General features: G+C 41.8%; 1 protein-coding gene across 8 annotated transcripts in view; it reads left to right on the forward strand.

Moving 5' to 3' along the window:
- The window catches only part of ST6GALNAC3 (ST6 N-acetylgalactosaminide alpha-2,6-sialyltransferase 3), a 312,581-nt gene that overhangs the window by 149,790 nt on the left and 136,537 nt on the right, over positions 1-26,254 (forward strand). The window contains exon 1 of one of the 8 annotated variants that reach the window (XM_005302404.5): positions 8,720-8,740. The exons of the other annotated variants lie outside the window; for them this stretch is intronic. The gene's annotated coding sequence lies outside the window, so the exon portion shown is untranslated. Of the gene's footprint in view, positions 1-8,719; positions 8,741-26,254 lie in introns of those variants that run through there. 8 annotated transcript variants of the gene reach the window in all.

Raw genomic sequence — 26,254 nt, forward strand, 5'->3', positions numbered from 1 at the left:
CATAAACATGTCTATTTATCACAAAATAGACAAATTTTAAAGGGCGATGCATGTATATCACTTGGAAATGTGAACATCTAACAGAATGCGGCAGCAAAAGGGATATTTCTAGTTCATTGTGTGCTGGAATTAGTAACATAATGACATGAAATATTTTTCGCAAAAAATAACTAAAACATTTTAAGATGAAATATAACTAGATTACATGGGAGTACTTAGTAGATTGCAGTGAGAGACGTGATTTAACTATCCTTAATTAAGGCTGTACATAATACAATATTGTTGCTATGGTTTCCTTGAATTGTAGCTATAGCAACAGCTATAAAAATTGGTTTTGTGTTCAGTAAACATACTATATTTAATGTAAATCGGATATTAAGTGTTATTGTCCTGACCTGTTATGCTAAAACACACTTTAGTTTTTCTGACTAATGCAATATTTCTAAAATATAAGGTCCGAAGTTTGCATTCAGGGGCTCATGGATTCCAGAGAATTTGCTGCAGCAGCATCCAATCCTTGCCCACTTTAATTCAAAATGGAATGGAATGCTGCCTAAGAAACAATCTGAGAAGATCCCCTTTTAAACCCGTACCCAGGGATATGTCCCCACACCGGGCAGGACCACCTGTGGGAGGCTAGGGCCATAGCTGCTTCCACATTGGCTGTGGACCCGGCCCCCAGTTCCTGATAACAACCCTGAATGTGGCGATCCCAGGTTCCTTACGTGAGACTTGCCAGAAATGTTAATATGATCATGTTATCTTTTTTGACTAACTTCTGCTAAGCCAAAGGAACAATTTGCATCCATCCATTCCAGCCAGTATCTTCCTATTCACCCCACCTACACCCGAGCCCCTGAAGAGAGGCCTCTGGGGGATGCAAGGAATGGATGAAGACTGTGCTTTGGAGCTGCTAGTCCCGCTTCCTTTGGAGGCCTAAACACTTTGTGTTTATCCTTTCCCCATAGAACATTTACAGAAAACACACATTTAATTTAAAATTGAATTTACTACTGGAAAAAAGCTCTATGATTAGCCCAGAGAAGAAAATGCACTCTTCACAGAACCAGTACTGCACAGGCAGCAGCACTCCCAATTTCTCCAAACTGATCTGCCACTCTGCCTAAAACCTGATCTGGAGCAGTTACTTATATAGATCAAAAATAAATTCAGTCTCATGCTCATTTTGAGCCCCATCTTCCTGCCAAGAGAATTGGTATCTGTTATAATGATGGTTTCAGTGGTGTGATCTTCTGTCGACTGTGACCTGTCTGAAGCCCACCTACCGTTTACAACGGCCAACAAGCAGCTCTCAGTTGGTAACCACTATCAGTCATTACTGGACTCAGACCAGTGATGATGGTAACTGTATTCATTCCAATCGCTTGAGCCATCTAGCTCCATTACAATTGACTGGGTATTTTAAAGACTGGACAAAGCCTATGAGTATTCTATAGGGAATGGTCTTCCAGTGACAAGGAGATGGATGGGTTGGATGACCTTCCATCTCTAATTTATTTGATTCTATATCTCAAGCTTTTTTGTGACACTTCTGTTGAAATCTACTTTTTGAGAACTATCTTCTGCCTGTTTGTGAAAGTAACCTTTTCTCTTGGCATTTTTATTTTAAAGCAAGTATAACTTTAAGATATAGTGCTGCAACACTTACTTAATTGAGGGCTGTTGTCATTCTGATAGCTTCCCCCTCCCCCAAAAGCTCATGTGATCTTACTTGCAGTGTATCATAAACAGATATAGGAGAAACAGCTATCAAAAATTGCAACCCCACAACGAGATCCAGTCAAATTAGTGAACATCGTGTATTTAAATAGCAGCTTTATGACATCAATTTTAAACACATTAGCAGTGTGGAGCCTTATACTAAGCAAGTCTAAAAGTATGCAAAGTCATATGATTGTAAACCCTGAAAAGTGAATTTTGAATTGTTTTTTTTATTCCACCATCAGTATTCATGGAATTTACCATTTTCTTATTGATAGCAAATCCAGAATATAGCCACAATAATACTTAACATCATTATAATAAATATATCCAAATACTGTACACAGGCTACACAGTGGGGTTGGAAAAGGTACGTTCTCAGATGGTCTACAAACTCCTACTGTAAACAAAGACTGTGAGTGATTAATGTTGTTGTCCATACAAATACAGTCATAACTCAGAAGGGAAGAGAGTGACTCCTTTGCTATCAAAGTGCTTTCATGAATTGGACATTGAAAGTGCTCAGATACTCTGTTGATCAACCCTGTATAAAAACCTATGTAGAATAGAATAGACTGTAATAGTCATGTTCTTCTTTAAAAAAATCTCCAAACACCTAAAGGAATCCTTTTTTACAATGCAGTGATGTCTGCAAATCTAGAATGATGTGCAGTTCCCTAGTGCCTTTTGTCCAAGATCTCAGAGAAATTTAGGAACATTAAGCCATTTTACACTCAGGCAAATGGAAGCCCAGTGACGTTGTAGTTTGCCCAGTGCTTAATTTGTAATGAAAGAGGTGCTCGAGCCAATTTTTTACATTCATAACTGGTGCAGCAAGCCCCAAGGTGCTGGTGCTCTGAACTGCCAAGCCTCGAGGTGCTGGGGTTCAGCCCTGGCACAAGTTAAGCAATGAGTTTGCCCAAAGCTATACAATGGGGAAGTGTTGGAACCAGGATTGTAGTTCAGGAATCCCGACTCCCAGTGAGTTGCAACATTCTTAGATTCCAAAAGAAATGCTCACTTTGCACCTAGAGCACCAGTTCTGATCAAATGTTTGTAATCACTGCTTTTAAGTGGTTCTGGACACACAAACACACACACAACCATTTTTTTTTCATCCTGTCCTACTCAGTATAGCTGACTAGGTGTTTTTCAACAGAACTTTTTTAGTTGGAAAATTCAAATTAGTGAAAACTGAATTTTTTGTGTGTGGAAATGTGTTAGTTTTGACAGTCCAAGATGGACTGACAGAGGGAGAGACACACACATGCCCAGACATTTTCACCCCACCCCCAGAATGGCCAATAGCCCTCCTTGGATATAAAAGACACATTTCAGGTGAGTGCCCTACCCACAGGGCTATTGGCAGTTTGGAGTGGGGTGGGGGAATAATGAAATGGAACTCTTGTTTTCCAACCCGTCCTACTCTTCAGCAGTGTCATTGTGTGTTATAGGAAGATAAGACTGTGACGAACTGGGACTGTTCTTACTGTGGTCTGTGAATGCTGACAGGGGAGTGTGGCTAGGATAGTCTGCATTGGGGGATGGGAGTCTGCCCGAAGGCGAATACCTGAGCGTGTAACATGAGAACCCTGGAAGGGGTTGGAGGCCAGGTGACACCTTGGCCCGGGAAACTGAACAAAGGCTGTGGGAGGGGTCGCTGAAGGCAGAGTCTTGGAAGCTGGGTGGTGAGATGGCAGGGATGGAGAGATTGCTCTGACCTCCCAAGGGGGGGGGGGGCTGGGATGCCCTGGGACCCCCAGATGGACCTAACTGAGGGGGGCCCTGTTGTCTGTGCCTGCAAGACCTGTCTTGGACTGTATTCCTGTCATCCAAATAAACCTTCTGCTTTACTGGCTGGCTGAGAGTCATGGTGAATCGCAGGAAGCCGGGGGTGCAGGGCCCTGAGTGCCCCAATACTCCGTGACAAAGACCTTTTGGAATATGAGAATCTTAAGATTGTCAGAGCCTGATATCTTCCCAAAGTTAAAGAATTGATACAAAGTAGGAAAAGGGTGCCTCCCCCCCACCCCCAATTTCAGTTCACTGGAAAATGAGTCAAGAAAACACTATAGAAGAGCAGGAAGAAAAGCATAGATTGTAAGCCTTTGGGGGCAAGGACTGCCTTTTTGTACAGCACTAAGCCCAGTGGCATGCTTGTCCATGGCTAGGGCTCCTAGGTGTTAGCACAATACAAATAACAATAATTTTTAAAAAAACTTCAGGCTGCACGTTCAGAGAAGTTCACAGAGTCTCTTTCTCTTTCTCCGTGATGTAGGAGCCAATGGGTTTCCTATTTTACTTTTTTCAGTGTTTCTTGTTTATCTTATTCCACCACTTTGTCTCCATTTTCTAGGGCTAGATCCATACAGAACTGTTTTCTGACATGCAACTGTCCTAGCCAAATGAGTAATATATAATGCTGGAATGATTGATAAATAATAATCTGGAGTTTCACTTTCTGGGTAAAGATGAAAGCAGGAGGCAGTGCGCGGAGTGGTTAGATGAGCTTACGTTACATGTGGTGTAAGTATTATGCAGAAGTCAGGAGAGCAAATGCAACTTTCATGTTACAGTGTCATTCTGGTTCTCTTGGGAAAGTATTTGGTTAGTTCATCCCTAAAGAGCTGAAGGAGCACTCCCTGGCTCAGAAGAGGCGATATGTTTCTGTTTATCAATTAGCTTTTTTTCCTTTCTGTAAAGAAGTAACACTATCTTTTTATAAAAAAGGTCACTTAAGGGAATGAGATTATATTAGAATAAGAACATTAGCAGTCAGTAGGTGGTGGTATTCTCTAGAGACCGGGGGTGCCGCAAAAGAATTGCAAAACATCTGATAATACACTTATCTGACTCCGAAAATAAAAGGAGCTGATTCTCAGCTGCTGTAAATTGCTGCAGATCTGCCCTAAGAAGAAAATTCTCATACCAGATTTTCCAAGGAAACGGGGAAAGAATTATGTGAACACAAACCAAATTTAGACTTTTTTTTTTTTAATAATAGACGTCTGACCACATTCATCCATGGTGTAATTTTATTGAAATCAGCGGAGGCACAACAAGGGTGCATTTGGCCTAATATTTACTATCCAGATGAATATCCCAATAATAAATAACACTAGGAGGCAGGACTGGATTTCCCTCTAGGCACAGTAGGCATGTGCCTAGGAGCACCAGCATTCTAGGGGCACTTAATAATTCAAATTTTGCTGCTCCCGGTCCAGCAGGTGGCAGGGCCGAAGTCAGGGTGGCTGAGGGGGAGTTGGCCCCATGCTGCCCTTTTGGAGCACTCTTCGCTCAGCCCAGCACACAGAGTCACCTCCCAGCGGGGCCAGTGAGTCTGGCCATGGGGCAGGGCTTGGAAGAGAGGATCTCTGGGGGCGGTTGGGGGGGCGCTGGGCAGTGGGGAGTCTCGGGGGCCCTGGAAAGCTGTAGTGGAGCTGCGCAGGGGGTACTGGGCAGTGGGGGTGTGTGTGGCGGGACGACAACTCACCGGCATGGCGCCGCCTGCTGGTTGTCCAGGGAATTAGCTCTTTCCAGCCCAGAGCGCCCTCTACTGACTGATGTCTCACCTGCTGCTGGCCCCCGTGTCCCTCTCGGACCCCGGTGCCCCTTTATCTTGAGGTTCTGCCCTCCGCAGTACCCCACAGTCTGGGTCTCCCCTCCCAAGGGAACCCCCACCCTCTATTCCCACCTTGCCTCAGTGGCTACTGCCAGTCATCGTCTAACCCCCGCTCCCTGGGGCAGACTGCAGTCTGTAAACCACTCATCATCGGCCAGGGGGGTTGGACCAACTGCCTCTGCCTATATCTGGGCTGCCCCTCTGCAGCCCTAGTACCCTTTTGTGGGCCCTTACTTCGGCCTGCAGCTTGGGGCTTTGCTAGGCTGCAGCTCCCCAGCTCCCTCAGCCCTTCCCCAGCACTGCTCCACCCTAGATACCATTCTCAGCTTCCAGGCAGCCAGGTCCTTCTCTCTCTGAGAAGCTAAAGAGAGTGTCTAACCTTCCTTCTGGCCCACCGCCCTCTTATAAGGGCCAGCTGGACCCTCACTGCACTGGCTGTAGCTGTGTCTGCTTTCTAAATCAGCCCAGCTTTTCCCCGGCCACAGCCCTCTCCCAGGGCTGTTTTAAGCCCTTCAAGGCATGGCAGGGTGACTACCCCGCCACAGGGGGTCTGTTGCATTGCATTTTAAAACCAAAACTATCCAAGGCAATAGGAAAATTGACATAAGAGGTTGGAACACAGGCTATATTGTGTATTTGCCTACCACATATGGAGAGTCTATCCTTTCAGTGCTAGAAAGTGCATAGTTATCAAACATATTTCTAAATAGGGATAGTAATGGGAAACGAGGAGGTAATTGTTCCAGTCACAATAGGCTGCATTCCTATAAAACTTCTGTAACTAAACTAAGAAATGCACAAAGAAAGTAAGGAAGGAAGCTTAAAAGTTAGTTTCTTTCTAGATACAAATATCACCACGAATTACAAAAAGGACTAAAGATATACTATGAAATACTGAAGGAACAGTGGAAACACTGAGGAGCCTTGGAGGAAGATAAAGCACACATCAAGCAGCTGGTATACAATGCAGAAGGCTGCAGCTGTTGAAAGAACCTTAGAGAATAGCATCAGGCTTGGGTTAAGTGAAAACACCAGTTTTATACCAGTGTAGCTCACATGACTTCAGTGGAGTTGTTTCTCATGTGTGCTGGTGTAAGTGAGAAGAATCGGGTCTTGCATCATAAAATCCCACATCAACACAACTTACTATCATAGAAAATTGCTTGACTGTTAATATTTCACATATTAATGGCACCCATTCAGTCTTTTCTTTCAGGATCTTGTCTATTGTAATGTCTTAAGAAGTCAAGTGATTTTTTTTAAGAGAAAGAAGTCAAGTCAGTTCCATTTTCTTTTATAATTTATTGTATACCCCAAAAACTCTTCTGTTTTGGTTATTCTCATCTCATATCTCTTCAGACTCAGTAATTTCCTTATTACAATAATGGAGACAAAACTATATACTGTACAATGTTCTTCTGAATGTCTTACAAAGTTTCAAAAATAATTTCTGTTGAGGATCTATAGATGGAGTCAATGTACAATCCACTGTATAGACTGTTTTAATGAAGACCATGCTTGGAGACATTTCCTTTCAGGGGTGGTTAAAGTTTATTTGTACTAACTACACGAGAGTACCAACCCAAGCCCTGGGAGTCCTTGGTACACTCTTAAAAATAAAATTTATATGTAGGACTCAATCAATCACTTCTGAGAGCGCAACTGCAGTAACAGTATTCATATAACACACATTCATAGAATCATAGATTCCAAGGCCAGAAGGGCCCGATGTGATCATCTCGTCTGACTTCCTGTATAGCACAGGTCATACAATGTCCCCAAAATAATCCCTACAGATCACTTTTAGAAAAGCTTCCAATCTTGATTTAAAAATTGTCAGTGTTGGACAGTTAATCGACCACTAATTACTTTTACCACCAAAAATGTACACATTATTTCCAGTTTGAATTTGTCTAGTGTCTGCTTCCAGCCATTTGATAATGTTATACCTTTGTCTGTTAGATTAAAGAGCCAATATTAAATATTTGTTCCCTATGTACATACATCTAGACTGTAATAAAGTCACCCCCTTAACCATCTCTCTTTAAAGCTAAATAGATTGAGCTCTTTGAGCCTATCACTATAGGGCATATTTTCTAATCCTTTAATCATCCTGAACCCTCTCCAGTTTATCAACATCCTTCTTGATTTATGGGCACCAGAACTGGACACGGTATTCCAGCAGCAGTAGCACCAGTGCCAAATACAGAGGTAAAATAACCTCCCTACTCCTACTCAAGTTTCACCTGTTCATGCATCCCAGGATCACTTCAGCTTTTTGGGCAACAGCATCACACTGAGATCTCATGTTCAGCTGATTATCCACCCAAGCCCCAAATCTTTTTCAGAGTCACTGAAGATTGCCTCCTGAGCCGTTTTCTAACCATGGAATTTGTGAGAAAATGGCTGGCACTCAGTCTACCTGAAGGAATCAGTATCATCCTTCTCCCAACATTCCCTCCTGGCAAGGGCAAAAAGATAGTCTTGAGAGCATGCTGCAAGGACCACCAAAAACACAGGCTGTTATGAACCAAAGGAAGGAAGTGAGTTCCAAAGACGTGTCCTCATAGACTCATAGACTTTAAGGTCAGAAGGGACCATTATGATAATCTGGTCTGACCCCCTGCATGCTGCAGGCCACAAAACCGTCCCTACCCTTTCCTTGACTCTGCTGATGAAGTCCCCAAATCTTGTGTCTTAGTGACTTCAATTGGCAGAGAACCCTCCTGCTAGAGATCCCTGCCCCATGCTGCGGAGGAAGGCGAAAAACCTCCAGGGCCTCAACCAATCTACCCTGGAGGAAAATTCCTTCCCGACCCCAAATCTGGCGATCAGTAAGACCCCAAGCATGTAGGCAAGAGTCTCCAGCCTGACCCTTGTTAGCCATTATACTGTTTACCTACCATTGCTTGGTATTCCTCAGCTAATATGTTTTACCATCAAACCATTCCCTCCATAAACTTGTCTAACTTAATCTTAAAACCAGACAGGTCCCTTGCCCCCACCGTTTCCCTCGGAAGGCCGTTCCAATATTTCACCCCTCTGACGGTCAGAAACCTTCGTCTAATTTCAAGCCTAAACTTCCCTACGGCCAGTTTATATCCATTCGTTCTCGTGTCCACATTAGTACTAAGCTGGAATAATTCCTCTCCCTCCCTTGTATTTATCCCTCTGATATATTTAAAGAGAGCAATCATTTAAAGAGAGCAATCATATCCCCCCTCAACCTTCGTTTTGTCAGACTAAACAACCCGAGCTCCTCAACAGAAGCTATCCTGCCAGTAGGCCCTTTTTCATTTATAGTGATGGAACCTGTGCTGACCACAACTATGACAGAGTTTCATGAGGAGAAAGATACGGTACAGGCCAAATGTCAAATCAACAAATTAAAAAGAGGTAAATTCGCTTTACATCAAGTCTGAATTTTGTGTGTCAGGTGGTGGACAGTCCTTTTCTAGAGTAGAGACTACCCCCAGGCAGAGCTGTATTGTTAGATGTTAATTCATCTTTCCTGTAAAGAATCTGAGGGGATGGAAATAAGACCTGCCTCCTTAATACCCACAGACTGATGGACTAGATAAGTGTTTTGACTGAGCCTTTGCAGTTGATGCCCAATTATGTTGGAGTATGTTTTTGCTGTTCTGACTAGGTTGCATATATTGAGAGTTTCCACAGGTTTTCTCACCTTTTTGAGATGTTATACTGTTAGCCAATGGAAGATTCATGTATGTCAGAGCTTGACCCCTAAAAGTAGCGTGGCCAGTTGTCTTCTCCATATGAGAAGTATGTTGGACATATCTCCAAATGAGAGAGAATGTGAGAATTGGCTTGAAAGCATTTGGAAATGTCTAGAAAAACAAAAGGCCTGGGGCAACTGGTCAGCTCAGAAGAGAGAACTGAAGCGTGGAGACAAAGGGCTTGAGTTACAACCATCAACAGAGTATGTTTCTAGCAAAATGGCAGATGTTATGTAAGGTCCAGAGGCAGTGAGGTGAGTTAACTACAGCCTGGTCAAAAGAGGAGCAAATGGATTTGGCATAATAACTTCATGAATGAGTACAAATCAGTGGAAAATAAAGATGGGTCTGCTAGACCAATTAGTAGAAGAGGATGAGGCCTAGGTAGACTGGTCAGATCAGTGGGAGGTAGGAGATGCTGCCTCTAAACTCAAAATGCTTTCACTCTGCATCAGAACAGAATTTTTCTTATTATGAAGTTCATACACCTGTTCATAGACACAACCTGGTAATTTAAGGATGGTCTGGCTGACACTAGTGGCAAATAAACAGCCTTCTTGGAGTTTCATCCAGTGTTGCTCAGTGGGACTGACTGTCAGCTGAAACAGCAATGTCCCATCATTTGCGAGCTGGACTCCTGCCCATTTTAAAAAAATAGTAGGGTGTGATATTGGATTTTTTATTGACCAAAGCTATTAATGCTTCCTTTCAGGTAGGCAGAGTGCCAGCCACTTTCTCACACATGCACTGGTTAGAAAACTGCTCAAGAGGCAATCTCTTGATACTGAAAATCTTGCCAATTATTGTCCAGTTTCAAAGCTGCTGCTTTCTTACTTGAAGGCCCTTCTCTTTGGAATTTGCTGCCTGTGGCCATCTGTCACAGCCTAAGCTTGGCAGCTTCAGATTCTGCTGCCAGGCTTTCTTCTTTAGTCATGCTTTGGTTTAACATTTTGCTTTGGTTTTACTTATTGTTTTCTCTGTTTTTAGCAGTTGAATGTTTTAACCTAGGCAAGGTTTTTATGGTTTTATTTGGCTTTTTGATTGTTTGAAAGATGGCCCTTTAGAGTTCTATGTGCTTATAACTGCTGAACTGCATCTAGGTACTCTTAGGCCAGGTCTTCATGAGGAAAAGTGTGCTGGTCTGCAGAGCCTGCAAAGCTGCCTTGTGCAGACACAGTTCATAGTAGCAATAAAGTGCTTTCCCCGGGAGGGTTTATACCGGTTCCTCTAGCAAAATAAGCTATACCAGCGAAAGCACTTATATGTCAGTACAACTGTGACTACACTAGGACTTTTGAGGGTATAAAAATGTCACAAAACCTCCACCCCTAACTGACATTACTATACCAGCAAAAAGTTTCTGTTGTAGGCTAAGGCTTGTATAATAGATCACAATATGTATGACAGAGATGCACAATATATATATATATATAGCATGAGTCCTGGCTGGAGCCACTTACACCCTACTGAGTAAGAGACAAACAGCAGGGTAGAGGGTGAACTCTAGCAAGTGTACCTAGGCCCAAAAAACAGCCAGTTCCTGGATTACCTCCTGAGATCAGTGTTGTCGGGGGGGAAAGGGAGAGGTAACATTATTAACTAAAATTCCCAAATCCAGGACAATGAAATTACTCCAGTCATTTTGGGATTGGCTAGTCACTTAATACCAACAATTCATCCTGCATTCTCTCACCACAGTGGTGCCCCTTACAGACTTACCCTTGTTCACACCAGCCTTCTGTATGCCAATCAAGAATGTTGTTTTTGAATGTGTAGCTTTACAGACCTCCCTGTAAGGAGCTTGGGTTTTGGATTTCAAACTGATTAAATGCCTCAGGGGGCAGGTCTTGGATCAGTACTTCTCCAGGGGAAAGAAGTTGAACATCAGCTTACTGCTGTGATGTGCTGGAAGGATCTGTCACAGGCCCTTTATTAAAATTCCACCACTTAAAGTGGTTTGGTTTGATTTTCCTGGTTCTGGTGCCAACCCCTTCTCTGATAATGTCAAACCGTCCCTTTCAGAGATGACTTATTCCTAAGATTCACAGAAATATTGCTAAAGAACAAGGAGGTATTTTTGGTCTTTGGAGCACACCATGTTGAACCAATTATTATTTATTTTAAACATTCCGAGCCCAGAATACCCTCAGATTCCTCTGAATACGGGCTTCGACTCCACAGTTTCATAAACTCTTCCAGTGAAATGCACTTACATTTTAGAACTGCACATGCAAATCTACTTCAGTGGAAATTATACACATGTATTGGAAGATAGAACTTGACCCATAGTATAACAATAATCCAGAATTTGGTGACGAACAAGAAATTATGCAGTTGATCAAAAACACATTTAATTTATAGATTTGGTTGTATTTTTCAGTTTGGGACCTAGCATCATCTTCATGCAACAAATTCCACCTTGCTTCTGATAAACCTTTGTATAAGATCTCTAATTTCTGTCCCATTTCCCTTCTTCCCTTCACTTCCAAACCAATTTCATGCACTGTTTACAACTATTGCCTTGTTCCTTTCATCAGTTTCCATCTTGGCTCCCCTGCGGTCTGGCTTCCCCTCTAACTTCACTGAAACTGCTCTCTCCAAGGCTGCTTATGACTTCCCCCTGAAAATACCACATAGAATTACATAAGCATTAGGACAGATTCTGAAGCACTGCACAGATATTCTGGTGGTAAGAAGTTGTGCTTAACAAGTGAGCTTGTGCGCCAACTTTAGTTTCTGAGTGATTCAAAGTATAGTCCCAAGTAGAATTCATGACAGTAATCCGGTCTGCCAGTGACAAAGGCATGAACAATTGCAGCATGAGCGGAATAGGAAAGAAAAGTTTGCAGCCAGATGTAAGTGATGATAAGCTATCTTGGCTTTTGCTGAAAGATGATCGTCCAGCAGTAATTAGGAATTTAACCTGACTCCTAGATTGCCAATCTAAGTGACCCATGGCAGAAACATACCCTCAGTTGGTGGGACACTTGTTTTTGCTATGTCTTTTGTTTGTTTTCTACAAACATCACCACTATCTTAACTGGTCTGAGACTCAGCCAGTGTACCCTCAGCTATGCTCAGTTTCCATCAGACACTGGGAAAGGCACTCAACAATCTGGGTCCAAAGAGAGAGAAACAAAAAGCTTCTTGAAGACTTCACAGACCACGCTTCCTTACTAATCCTCCTAATGGCATCATATATACATTGCCCAAGAGTGGAGACAAGATGGAGCCTTGCGTAATCCCACATGAGAGGTAGAAGAGCAGTTCCATGGGCTCTCCTTCAGAGATAAGAGCAAAACCACATAAGAGCAGCACTGCCAGTTCCTGCTCAGGTTCACAAGCACATTGCCAACACCTCATGATCAACAGCAGCAAAGGCATTGGATGGATGTAATACTCATGTGAATAGTTGATCTTCATCAGTCACTAGGAGAAGAACATCCATACATGCCACAAAAAACATTCTCTGCAACATAGTCAATCCGAATACAGGCATGGGTATGTACAGAGATTAACCGGACTCTAGAAGGTTGCCATATATCATTATCATCATAATTTAATACATGACAACTCTCATGGTACCTTGATGCCTCAGATTTTCTTGATCCTTGTCAGTCTTTCTTTAATAAGCACATGTAACTTCCATTAAATTATACTAGAGCTATCCATGTGAACTGAGGAGAAAACAGACCTCCATAGCTACGGAGGTTGGTGATAACTGAAAATGAGTAGGCAAACTGACAAACAAAAGTATATTAGAAGTCATTTCCAGCTGTGGGTAAAAGTGATATTGTACTGTGCTCAAAATGAGGAGTCTCCACTTCCTGACAGAATGTAAGGTAAATTTTGTACCAGCTAAAGCTAAAACATTTGCAGTGTTTTGTTTGTTGATTATCACCTAGGAACTAACATCACGGTTCTCCTTCCACTTATCATTAAATAGCTCACACTCATTCCAGCAGGTGTTAGCCAGTCTGCTTTTCATTTTCTGGGGAAGGAAAGGCCTTGTATGAGGTCATTATGAGAATGGTACAAATATCATTTTCTGAAAAAATAACCATGATGATAACAGAATCCTAAAAAATGATTTTCAGGTTTCCTGAATTAGTATATATCTTAAGGCCTCTGTTTTTCCTGATATTAGTCCCAACCCCTTTTCTGAAATTACATTGTGTGTCCAATATAAATAACATGAGGAATGTATATATTTTTGACAGTTCATGCTAAATGGTTTATTACATACATATATAAAGAATCTAGAGATAGAGAAGACTGACTAGATCTTCTGGTCATCTCCCTGCTAATGCATGATTGAGCCATTTTGCATATTTGAGTATTTTATGCAGTCTAATTTTAAATGCAGTCTAATTTTAACAAGCAATGGAGATTCTACCACATCTCTTGGAAGATTATTCCACATGCTAGTAAATCACTTTTTCAGCTTTTCCTCATATTCTAAAATTTCCCTTTCTTAATTTTGTCCTATTGCTTCTAGCTACACCCTTTTAAATATATTAAATATTATACTCCCTCCCCATTGTCTACACCAATTTTTATAGACTTCTATGCATGCAGTTGTATCCTGACTTCTTGAAAACCAATCCCTTGTATGAAAATTCCAAATTACTACATTCCAAATATTACATCTATTGTTTTCCCTTCATCCGCTAATTTTGTCATTCTACTAAAAATCAAATTTGTCTTGCAAGGTCTTTATAATCATATATATATTTGTAATTTCAACAATGCATATCACTGACAGGTGCTTGTAATTAGCTAATTTTCTGTGATGCATTTTGGTATTCATTCAAATTAGGAAATTGCTAAAGGTTTTAAGAACAGATCATTTTTGTTTCCTTCTAGTCTGAATATCTCATTCCATTGCCATTATTTACCTCTAAATACTATGAAGTATTTGCATCCTGGATGAGGTCCTTAGCTTCCTGAATTTTGTGCTTATGCAGGGTCTGATAATCCTTGGACATCTTTGTCTGAAATAATAGTCGTCATCTGTGTACATAGATGATATATAGTCAGCAGCAGTAGTGTACATGAGTTTCTAGATTCCTTAAGTTCATCTGCATCCAATAATTTCTGCAAATGACACTCAGTTTCTTCCTAGTTTATGGGGGGGAAGTATGGATATGTCTTGGAAAGGTTCTGTTTCTTTTAAATCAATTTGGTGCTTTATCAATTGTAAACTTGAAATCCCACTGATATTGATAGAATGCTTGGTCACAGTCCTTTGAGTTTCTGGTTACTGTCTCTCTAGCCTAGGAACAAAGCTGACTCAAACAAGGCGAAGGAAAATTCATTTACACTCAGTCCTGTGCTTGGTGGTATTTTAAATCTCATATTTGTTTGCCAATGGTTAAACTGTTCAAGATTATCAGTAACGTTCATGTCTATAGTTAAGCTCTTCCAGTGATATGATGGCCAGTTTCACTTTGTATCAGAAAATGAATATGACATGAGCTTTGGTCCCTATGTAATATCTTCCTGACAACTCAATATGTTACTTTCAGCAAAATGTTTACGGAGGAAATCAGTGCATGTACAGCTATCCACAAATGCATCCTGGTTTGCTAAGATGATCCAAACAAATCTGGATGCTATTTAATAGTTTCACTCTTAAATCTTCCCTTATGGAAATATTCTGTAGTAGTTAACAGTGATCAAACCAATATGATTCTACAGAAATGAAATAGGGTACCATAAAAATCACTGTACAAATTAAGTGATTTCACTGGAACTAGTCCCTTGCTTGAAGTTAAACATATCCATAAATCTTTATAGAATGTGGCCCTTTATTTGTATACCTAATTGTATGCCATTTATAGGTTTAGATTGTAGAAACTGAACATGGCTGTTAATTGGATCTCCTATTTCTAATTAGAATGCTAAGATATAAACAGAGTAGATGGTCCTCCTCTTATTCTTTGTATCATGATGAAGCTGTAAACTCCATCACTGAGGTCAGGCTCTTTCACCGTGATGCCTATAAAAAACTTAACAACGGTTAGACTTCTGGTGAGCTGAGACTACTGCCTAATATGTTGACCAATAATGACTTGTTGTTTCCCTTTACTCTCCTGTCTGCCTGTTTGTATCCATTTGTTGTCTCTTGTCATATACTTAGGGTAGGTCTACACTTACCCGGTAGTTTGGCGGCAAGCAAATCGAGCTTCTGGGTTCGACTTATCGCGTCTTGTCTGGACGAGATAAGTCGAACCCGGAAGTGCTCGCCGTCGACTGAGGTACTCCAGCTCGGCGAGAGGAGTACGCGGAGTCGACAGGGGAGCCTGCCTGCTGTGTCTGGACCGAGGTAAGTTCGAACTAAGGTACTTCGAACTTCAGCTACGTTATTTACGTAGCTGAAGTTGCGTACCTTAGTTCCAATTGGGGGGTTAGTGTAGACTTGCCCTTAGATTATGAGCTCTTTGGGGGCAGGGACTCTCTTTTTGTTCTGTGTTTGTGCAGTCCCAATAACAGTGGGGTCCAAGACATACTCCTAGGTGACAGAGTAATACAAGTAAATAATAATAAGATTGTAACATTTTTCTTCTCTCTGCCCCAACTTTTTAGTTTTTGCACTGTGCCTCTCCCCTAGGCAACAAGGTGAAGTATATTTGCATAAGATAAAGAGGCTAAGTTAATTTTCTTGGATAGGATTTTTTATTTTATTTTTTTGGTAAATTCCACTTCAGAGTAATAGAACTTTGCAAATGCAATGTGTTTCTGAACATGCTCTACACAGGCATTACGTATTAATGATTTCCCTTTTGTGCTTATCCCTGTAATTCTAATTATGCCTAGAATTACTATACACTTTTTGCTAAGTGAGAGTGCTTTGCAAAGTAAGGAGATAAGTATCAGTGACATAATTTGGGAAGTCCCCATGGGTCATGGGTATCTATTATGTGCTCAGCAATAGCTCCCACCGAGCCCGAGCTATTTGTTAGGATCAGATGTGGTAAGGACATCACAGTTATGTCCTACTCTTTTGAAAATTGCTATAGGATCATTACCTTTGTGTGGGTAGTCCCCACTGATGGATAGAAATGACCTTGATTTAATGTCTTCTGTGAAGGCAGACAACTCTAACAGTGCAACAACATCCCCCAGGCACTCCATTGCAAGGTCAGCATTGAATACAAGCCCATATCTTGGCATGAGATGTGCACCTCTGGGCTTCCAGCGCTGGGGCGACGGTGCTGCCAGCTGTGCTATTTTGATAATCGTGGGCATTGGGTTTGGAATATAGGAGTACAAAAATGGATCTAAACACACCAGTGTCTACTCTTAAAAACAAATAAACAAAACCCAATCCTAGTCCTTTAGTAATCAAATCATCTTGTTTTACAGTTTGGTAGGAATAATTTACTTCATTAATGCAATTTTACAGTATGCTATAAACCAAATTTTATCCCAGAGCCAGTTCTTTTGGCTGTGTAATAAGATCTTTAAAATACAGTTTACATCCTAGAAACGCTGCCACAACATTAAGTATAGCGATGCTGGTAAGGAATTCTGCAATGTCGTGGGGGTCAATGCTTGTGAGCTGCATTTTCAAAGCAGCCTACGTAGATTTGCATGTGCAAAAGTCAGATTAGCATTAATACGATAGGTACGTGTAACTCTCTCTGCAGTACTTTGGGAACATAGTGAAGATATTTACTACTCTGAAGCTCATGTTGGAAATATGAACAGCTGTGCTGCAAACAGAGAACACACATCCGAAGTAAGACAAGTATACTGAAAATTATGTTCTGGCAGTTAACATTTTTATTTGTACACACTGCTATGCAAAGCTGAAAGGAAATATCACTCTTCTAGGATTAATATGTTTTGCAGAGCTAATGGGAAAAATAACCTTTCAACAGAGGAGGTTTTTTGCTCATTATCTTTTTTTTTATTGCTGTTCCTGTAATGTTGATCTATAACAAATAAAATCAATATAGGAAAACTATTGCCATTTTGCTAATTATATTTTGCTAGCAGTACAGGCAACCACTTTATACTTTTTCATAACCAAATTAATCTATTAGTCTAGAACATCTATATAGAGAGTGAGTGATAGAAATATTTTGTGTTTTACTTTAATACATTTGCAGGGGGCTCCTAATCTTGGTGCTTACCATGCATTAGAGATGTATCTTTCAGTCTGTCTAGGTTCTTTTCTTTTACCTTGCTCATAAATGGTCAGAGTCATAACTCCACTAATTTCCATTTATAGGGAGCAACTGGGGTTTTTACAGTGACATCAAAAGGGGACTCCATAATATTAATACTTGGCCATTATATGTAGCTTTACATCTTCAAATTCTTTACAAACAATAACTGAGTTCTCCCAGTGCACCCTGGAGGGTATGTAGCATCCTCTCCATTTTCCAGATGGAGGAAAATGAGACAGAGGTTGCGACTTATCCAGAACCACACAACAAATCAGTAGCAGTCTGGGTTAGAGTGCAGAGAATGCATGGCTCCTGCTAGCCCTTTGGGGGATCAAAATTCAGAACATTAGCAGCAAAAGAGTTTGGCTTGCCAGTTAGATTCTTAAATAAGGCTCAAGCACGAGATTACACTGAGCATGTGCAGAGAGAGAGGCTGAGATTTGTAGGTGTAAAGCTTTCACTGCATCGGAAGGGGTCACGGGGTAAGCAGTAAGCCATTGATCCTGAGCCCATGCAGCCAGTGACAGTTTAAGTTCCACCTCAGGCAGAAATCTGGAAAAGGTCAGAAATATATGGCTAAAATTTGATTTGGGGAAGGGGGTTATTTTGGGGGAATGTAGTTGAAATATTTTTGTTTAAAAAAAAAATAGACATGCAAATGCTTCCTGGCAAGGAAGGAACATTTTAGGAGGTGGTGGAGTGGGGGAATAGAGGGATTTGGGGTTGCATCATGGGGAAGGGGGGGTGAGATAAATGGGGGGGATGGATGGTAGGGGAGGTGATAGAGGTTGGGGGGCTCAGGTGATGGGGAGTGACACTGGGAAAGGGACATGGGGGTGAGTGGCAGGGTGCCTGTCAGCTCCACTTTCTCCCTTTCTCTGTTTGTGCTGGAATATGGGGACTCTCCCCTTCTGGGGCGGGGTGTGTGGCCCCCCCCCGACCCTACTCATGTGAGCTGGGTTACAGGAGGGCTTGCTTTTCTGGGGTGTCTGAGCCTTGCTCCCTGCCCCTCTGTGTGTGTGCCAGGATCTGGGGTGGGGGCTGCTCATTTATGGGGGTCTGAAATATTTTGGGTTTTGATTTTTCACTGTAATGGACAGGCACCACCTGCCCTACGCTCAGACATGGAGCCTACTCCCTCAGCACTTCTACAAGAGTGTGAAGCAGTGGGGTAGGCTGCCGGGGAGTAGGCTCCATGTTTGAGCATAGGGCGGGTAGCACCGGTCTATTATAGTGAAAAATCAAAACCCAAAATACCGTACTTCTGAAATATTGCCACTCTATGGGAGTTGTAGTTTGGATGCCTCATGTTTCCATTCTCCTTTAAAGGCCAGGCTTGCTGGTCAGAGCACATTTTCTCCTCTTGGAGAGGGAAGGTGGTGCATCGTGTTAGCTACATGGCTGTGGTGTATTCTAGGAGATGATGTCTGGCTGGGGAGCCTGGCCCACAAAGGAAAATGGGAGCACAAGGCACCCAAATTACAATTCCTATGAGGCACCATGGTGGCATTTTTTAATAGAAATGTTTCCGTGTTCAGTTTTTCCATGAACAATCAAAAAGCGGACATTTTTCATGAAAAATTAATTATATAGAAAACCCAATTTTCTGCCAGAAAATGGTTTCAATGGAAAATTTCCAATAAGCCCAACCCATTAGACTTTCATCCACAGAGACCTGCCTTCATATCTGATCATTTCATCAGTGAAAATTAGTTTGGTCTAATCTTAGTCTCCAGGGGTCAGTATAACAGGCAAAGAAGAAAAGATCACAACTGGAATAGAAATTAGGACTGAGATGTCTTTGCAGAACATTTGGGAAACTTGTATTGTCTTTGCCTAGAGCATGTCTGAATTTGTCCACTGCATCACCTTAATTTCATGAGACTTATAGTCACCCAAATCATAGGTGAGCTTGGAAGACCCATCTTTTATTAAGGATGCCTGACACTTCCCATTATAAGACCCCATTTCAGGATGAATGTTTTGGGAAAGTTTCAGCCAAAATGGTCCAGCCATTTCTGAGAATGGAGTTTGGTAAAAATACATATTTCACAATGTTTAAATAACACTGCTCTACAGCCAAAATGCTTCTGAAATAAATGTAGTCAAACTTTACTAATTCTGGGTCACTGAGAACGAAAATGATGCTTAAAATTGTTGATTGGCTCTAGTTTTCAAGATATGCTATTGGGTCAGTATATACGACCCTTGACTTGGGAATGGGGGAGGATAAGTGAGTTATAAAGGGAAGGGATCTCAATTTAAACCAGAAATGACTAAAATACATCTTTGACTGGATCTGTGAATAAATCTATGACTGGGTTTGGACAATACTTGCTTTTTAGGCAAAACAATGAATGATGCAATCTGAAGCTGGTATTGCGTCATACATGATATGAATTGCATCATGTTATTCCTAGAAGTCATAGATGATGCAATCATAACGAAGCTTACATCACTCTGCTGAACAAATTGCCCTATATCAGCTCTAGAAATCATACAGTGTCGTGCTCTCTTATTTGTCAGTGTTTGATTTTGCAAAGGGACACATTTCGGTTTAGCCAAAGTGAGCAGAGATGCCTTGTACTTGTGTGAACAGTGCAGATAACTTCTGCTATGTTTGTGGTGAAGTGACTTTTGCATCACAAAAGCGCAGTATAACCACTATGGTTAAGAAAGCCTATCAGCTTTATTTTGGCTGCAAAATTGGAGATCAGGACAAGAGGTGGGCTCCACACATATGCTGCAACACTTGTGCAACAAATCTTCGCCAGTGTTTGAACAGGAAAAGGAAATCTATGCCTTTTGCAGTGCCAATGATTTGGAGAGAGCCAACAGATCATACCAGCAATTGTTACTTCTGCATGGTGCCTCCAGTTGGGAAAGGTGTGTCAAAGAAGAAAAAGTGGACTGTGCATTATCCAAACATTCCATCAGCTATACGCCCAGTACCCCACGGAGAAGGACTGCCGGTTCCTGATGCACCAGAATCATTCTCACTTGAGTCAGACGAGGAAGAGGAAGAGGATGAAACTTCTGGTCCTGAACCATCAATGTCACAGGACCCACATTTTCTCCCATCCTCCTCCTCCTCTGAATCACACCTCATAACACAAGGTGAACTGAATGACCTTGTCAGGGATTTGGAACTACCCAAGAGTAAGGCAGAGCTGTTGGGCTCCAGACTACAGCAGTGGAATCTCCTGGCAGGTGATGTTAGGGTTTCCATGTTCCGTGACCGTCAAAAGGATCTTGTCCCATTCTTCTTCATGGAAGGTGATCTTGTAGCCTGCAACAACATCGATGGTGTGATGGCAGCCCTCAACATCGTTCACGATCCAGATGAGTGGAGACTGTTTATTGATTCATGAAGATGAGTCTTAAAGCTGTTTTACTGTATAATGGCAATGTTTTGCCATCAATTCCAGTTGGTCATGCAGTCCATATGAAGGAGACCTATGACAACATGAAACAACTTTTGAGGTGCATAAACTATGACCAACATCAGTGGCAGCTTTGTGGCGATTTGAAGGTTGTTGCTCTCTTGCTTGGTCTGCAGACTGGATACACAAAATACTGCTGTTTTCTCTGCGAATGGGATAGTCGTGCAAGAAATTCCCACTACATCAAGAAAGATTGGCCACTCGACAGTCATTGGAGCCTGAGAGGAAAAGTGTTTAGCATCCACCACTTGTTGAATCAAGGAAGATTTTGTTACCACCCTCACACATCAAGCTGGGTTTGATGAAGAACTTTGTCAAGGCCATTGACAAAACACAAGCAGCTTTCAAGTACCTCCGTGGAAAATTTCCAAGGTTAAGTGAAGCTAAGATAAAGGAAGGTGTCTTTGTTGGTCCTCAGATTCGTGAACTTCTTCGAGATGATGCATTTGACCATGCACTGCGTGGCAAGGAAAAGACAGCATGGAAAGCCTTCCAGTTAGTGGCAATAAATTTTCTTGGAAACAAAAAGGCAGACAACTACAGGTTGTTGGTGGAAAACCTCCTCAAGGCATACAAAAGCCTTGGTTGCAACATGTCACTAAAGATACATTTTTTGCACTCTCATCTAGATTTTTTTCCTTCAAACTGCGGAGCAGTGAGCGACGAGCACGGCGAGCGATTTCACCAGGACATTGCAACAATGGAGAAACGCTATCAGGGCAAATGGAGCCCGTCAATGCTTGCAGAGTATTGCTGGACAGTGACAAGAGGTGCTCCATTTAATGAATACAAGAGACAAGCCAAGAAGCACCGAGTAGACACTGAATAGGACTAAACTATGTACATAATAGTTTTTTGCCTTTTGTTTCATAAAATTTTTTATTTATATAACCCTTTTGCTGATTTTTAAAGTGTTACATAAACAGGACAGGTGAAATATTATCATGTAAAGCAACCATAAACACATGTAAAGACCTAGGTTTACAATTTATGATTAAAACTCTACAATCTACACAATATACATAGACATAAAATGTAAAAACTTAAATATCTTAGAAACAGTAGCCTATCAGTTGTTTTAATTGTCATATTTGAATTCAGCACATCAAAATACATAATAAATAGCACATTTTATCTCTGAAGCCGACGACTTCTCAAAAATTGTAGACCAGTGTAATTCTGGTGACCTTACCTTTGAAAGAATCTAGTGCCCCTGTTCTTTGGAGCAGGGACTTGAAATTTGACAGCAGACTGACCTTTGTGTCAGGGATGTTCCTTTTGCTGTGAAAATCTGGTCTAAATTTGGCAAGTTTGGAAAAAAAAATCTGTTTGCACATGCTCAAGTCATTTTTAGAGTTTAGCAGCTAAAATTTCCAAAGAGTCCATTCTCACTTAGCGTATGCCATCTCTTCACAGCTCTTATATGTGACCAGATGGTGCATGCACTCTCCCCACTGAGCATGCTCCATCCCAGGGCTATGGGGGAGAATCCAGACTTTCCCTGTAATAGTTCTCCTAGCTGCTCCTGGCCAGGGTGGGACCAGACACAAGTACTGAGAGCAGGGACCCTGTCTTTCATGTGATCTAAATCAGCGGTTCTCAACTTTTTTTCATTTGCAGACCCTTAGAAAATTTTGAATGGAGGTTCGGACCCCTTTGGAAATCTGATGTCTGTATATATAGTTGAATTCTGTTCAGTCAGTTTTCAGTCTGTCTTTTGTGGACCCCTTAGACATAGGTTGATAGCTACTTGTCTAAATAACCCCCCTACTGGTGCCTAGGCAGCATGAAGGAGGAAGCAGTTAGATTCGAAAGTAGGGGAGACAAGAGCCAGGGCAGAGGGGAAGGTAAGGAGCAGATTAGGTCAAGAAATCTGGTGAGATATCGACTTCAGGTGCCATGAGAGAGAGAAATGATGACTGGATTTGGGGTGCTAGAGACTGAGACTTGGCTGAGCAAGGACACTGGGTCTGGTTGCCATGCCAGGAGGGATGGAAAACTGACTGGTTGAGCATGAGACTGGGACTGGGAGCCAGTGAGGGAAAGCAGAGGGGATGGCTGGGGGCCAGGTGTGGGGGTGAACTGAGATAGGATGAGGAACTGGGGGTGGGCGGAGACTAGGACTGACTGGAAAAGTAAACTGGCATTGGAATACAAAGGCTGAGGTGTGAAGACAGGGACTGGAGAGGCAAGGAGAATGTGACTGGGCTGAGAAGTCAGGTGTGGGGAAAACACAGGACTCTCACAGGGATGGGTTGGAGGAATGGAGCAGAAGGGGTAAAGCCTGGGGAAAACAGGCAGAACAGTCTCACTTCTGCTGTCAGCAGATATCTGTGAAACCCAATGGTAGTGTGTATTTCATCCCTTTCTAGTGCTGGCCCATACTGAGGATGACACCCTGCTACTGCATTAGGTACTCTGTTAATTCAAGTGGCAGAGGTATGTACCAACAATTCCAGCCCTGCTGATGCCCCTTGTGGGTGTCAATATGATGCCACATCATGGAATAATCGGGGTGGGGAGGTTGCTTTAAAAAAAAAATCTAGGAAATTATGCACAAAAAACTTCATTAAAAGAACACTATTATGGTTGCAAAGTCAAGCACTCAGAAGTTAGGAAATGGCACATATGCATCCTAATTCAGATCCCTTGTGCCTATGCATTATTATAGTCTTTAATACATGATTGCACACTATTTTATCCACAATATTCTTGCCTCATTCAGTGCACAGGTTGGACCTACTCTGGGGATGATTCAGAACTGTGTAGTGAAGAATGCTATTGTCTACAAGACCCCTGCCAAATTTGTTGCAGAAATTGCAAGTTGTGTAGTGAACGAGGCAGGGGATTGCAGGAAAAGAAAAGACAGTTGAACATCACACTGGATAATTGGATTCTATCCCTGCCTCTACCACAGTTAGTCAAGTAACTTAAACCAAACTTTTCACAGGTGATCACCAATAGTCTTTTTCTCATTTTCTTGATGCCCAACTTGAGACACTGTGGTCTGATTTGCAGAAGTGCTGAGCACTCACAACTACACATGAAGTCAATGGGGAGCTGTGGTTTGAACATATTAAGTGCTATATAATGCTAAGTACAGTACTATGAAAATCAGATCCTTGGTGTCTCAGATTTGGCACTGACAAATAGTGGGAATTTGTGACCTTAATCTCTAAGAACAAAAGAACAGCCGTACTGGGTCAGACCAAAGGTCCATCTAGCCCAATATCCTGTCGTCCAACAGCAGCCAATGCTAGGTGCCCCAGAGGGAATGAACAGAACAGGTAATCATCAAGTGATCCATTCCCAGTTGCTTATTCCCAGCTTCTGGCAAACAGAGGGTAGGGATACCATCCCTGCCCATCCTGGCAAATAGCCATTGATAGACCTATCCTCCATGAATTTATCTAGTTCTTTTTAGAACCCTGTTATAGTCTTGGCCTTCACAACATCCTCTGGCAAGGAGTTCCATAGACTGACTGTGCGTTATGTGAAGAAATACTGCATTTTGTTCAGGGGTGCTGGCAGCCATTGAACCAAACTGTAAACCCTGTATATAATGGAAACCACTTCAAGTCAGGGGGTGCTGCAGCACCCCCTGCACCTTTAGTTCCAGCACCTATGCTTTTGCTTGTTTTAAACAATGCTGCTTATTAGCTCTCTGTTCCTTGGCTCCTCCTCTGTAAACTGGGGATAATTACCATATACACACACGTGCACACCTCATGGGGCATTGTGAATATAAATGAATTAATGTTTGTGAAGCACTCTGAAACGACAGTGATGAGCATCATAGAAAAGCCCAGGAGGAAATAAATAATTGTGTCTTCAGAGCTGGGTTTGACTAGTGTGCAGTAAATGAGGTTTGGGGCCATGCATAGAACAATGAGGATAAAACAAAATATTGAATAGTTGCTCATTAATTGTGCATTATCCGTCCTGTGCACTGAGTGAAAACTAGCATGTGGTCATGTAATTAAAGACTGTCATAATGCATTTGCACAAGGGGCCAAACAAAGATTGCACAAGCAACCTTAATTCTGACATTTCCTAATTTTTCAGTGCTTGACTTTACAAACAATGTTTTTAACATAGTTCTTTTTTGTGTATAATATATATTGTAAAACAATTCTCCACATCCCTTCAATGCCATGTTGCCAATTAGATGGAAATGTTGAGCAGTGTGGTTAGCTGGATAAACAGAGATATCACAATGGCCCTCAGATAGCTAAATGGAGATTAGCGAACCTGAGGCTCTCACAGTATTGAAGGCCGTGCATCTTTGGGGAGTAATACATTTTCTTTGCTTATTATTTCTAAGAGGTTAGTCATTTTTGTAGTGTAATCTTTTCAGTCATTGTTCTTGATCATCCAATTCCAGCATTCCTAATGTTGTTTCTGCATTCATTCTTCATAACTTATTGCTAACGGGGTGAATAAAATCTCTCTCTCTACAGTTGAGAGCTACATTCATGAGACTTGTATGACTTCAGCCCAAGCAGGATCTGGCACTGACCCTTGTTTTAGACGATTATTTAATTTAGTTTACAGCAAAACACTGTTTGGAATCATATGATTTTTGTTTTCAGAAAGCAGCTTTGGAAGAAAGGCATTGCCTTCTTGTGTGATCTTTAAAAATGATTCAAGTATTAGCAAAGAACAATAAAGGTGAAATAGGAAGAATAAGGGGAAATTGGGAAAGAGGAAAGCCGGGGGAATGAAGCACGAGGTTAATTTAGTCTGACTGTACTGAACCCATGAACAAAATCACTTAGAGCTTTCAAATGTAGGCCCCAATCTGACTTCAGTGGTACTACTCACATGAACAAAGCTACACAGTGGCTGTAGAACTAGTTTGTGACTTGGACGACATGCCCATATGAAGGAGTAAGAGCCTCCCTTTTGCCTCTGTGAGGAGTATGTAGACTTCGGAGCTGAGCATGTAGAAATAAGTGAGTACGCCTCACCATCCTTAATGGGTGTAGGTGGCAATAGGCAGAGATTTGGCTCCCCACCACTCGCTGCTCAGGATAGCTGAACCAGAATGGATGGGTGTCTTCACTGTTGCTGGTATAGGCTAGGTTCCATTCCCCAGCTTCCAAGAGCACCAAGAAAGCAGGTACTGTGATTCAGTCTCTCTCTCTGTCAGGTACGTCCTTGGGTGACTTCTCTGTTTTGCAGCTTAAACACCACCCCTTGTTCAGGAATATAACTAATGTCACAATCTACCCCTAAATGTTTGCAGGGTCAAGGACATAGTGTTCAAAAGCTTGATTTTGACACTCTTACCCTCATTAAGTTGTACCTTGAAATTAATGGGGCTACTCATGAAGTAAGGTGATACTCAGCATTAGCAAGAGAGTCAGGATCTGGGCCTAAATGACACGGTCAGTGTTGCAAAAACCCATAAACCAATCCAGTTTTCTTGCACAACTCAACTTCCAACTGAAGTCAAAGACTGCAAGAATGAGTACAAGGAATAGTGGGGTAAGGGATCCCTATATCTTGCTTCCAACGCTATGCAATGTATCTCAATACTTCCTGCTGTTA

Source organism: Chrysemys picta, chromosome 8 (assembly GCF_011386835.1).
Source record: "Chrysemys picta bellii isolate R12L10 chromosome 8, ASM1138683v2, whole genome shotgun sequence".
In the NCBI taxonomy this organism is placed as follows: Eukaryota; Metazoa; Chordata; order Testudines; family Emydidae; genus Chrysemys; species Chrysemys picta.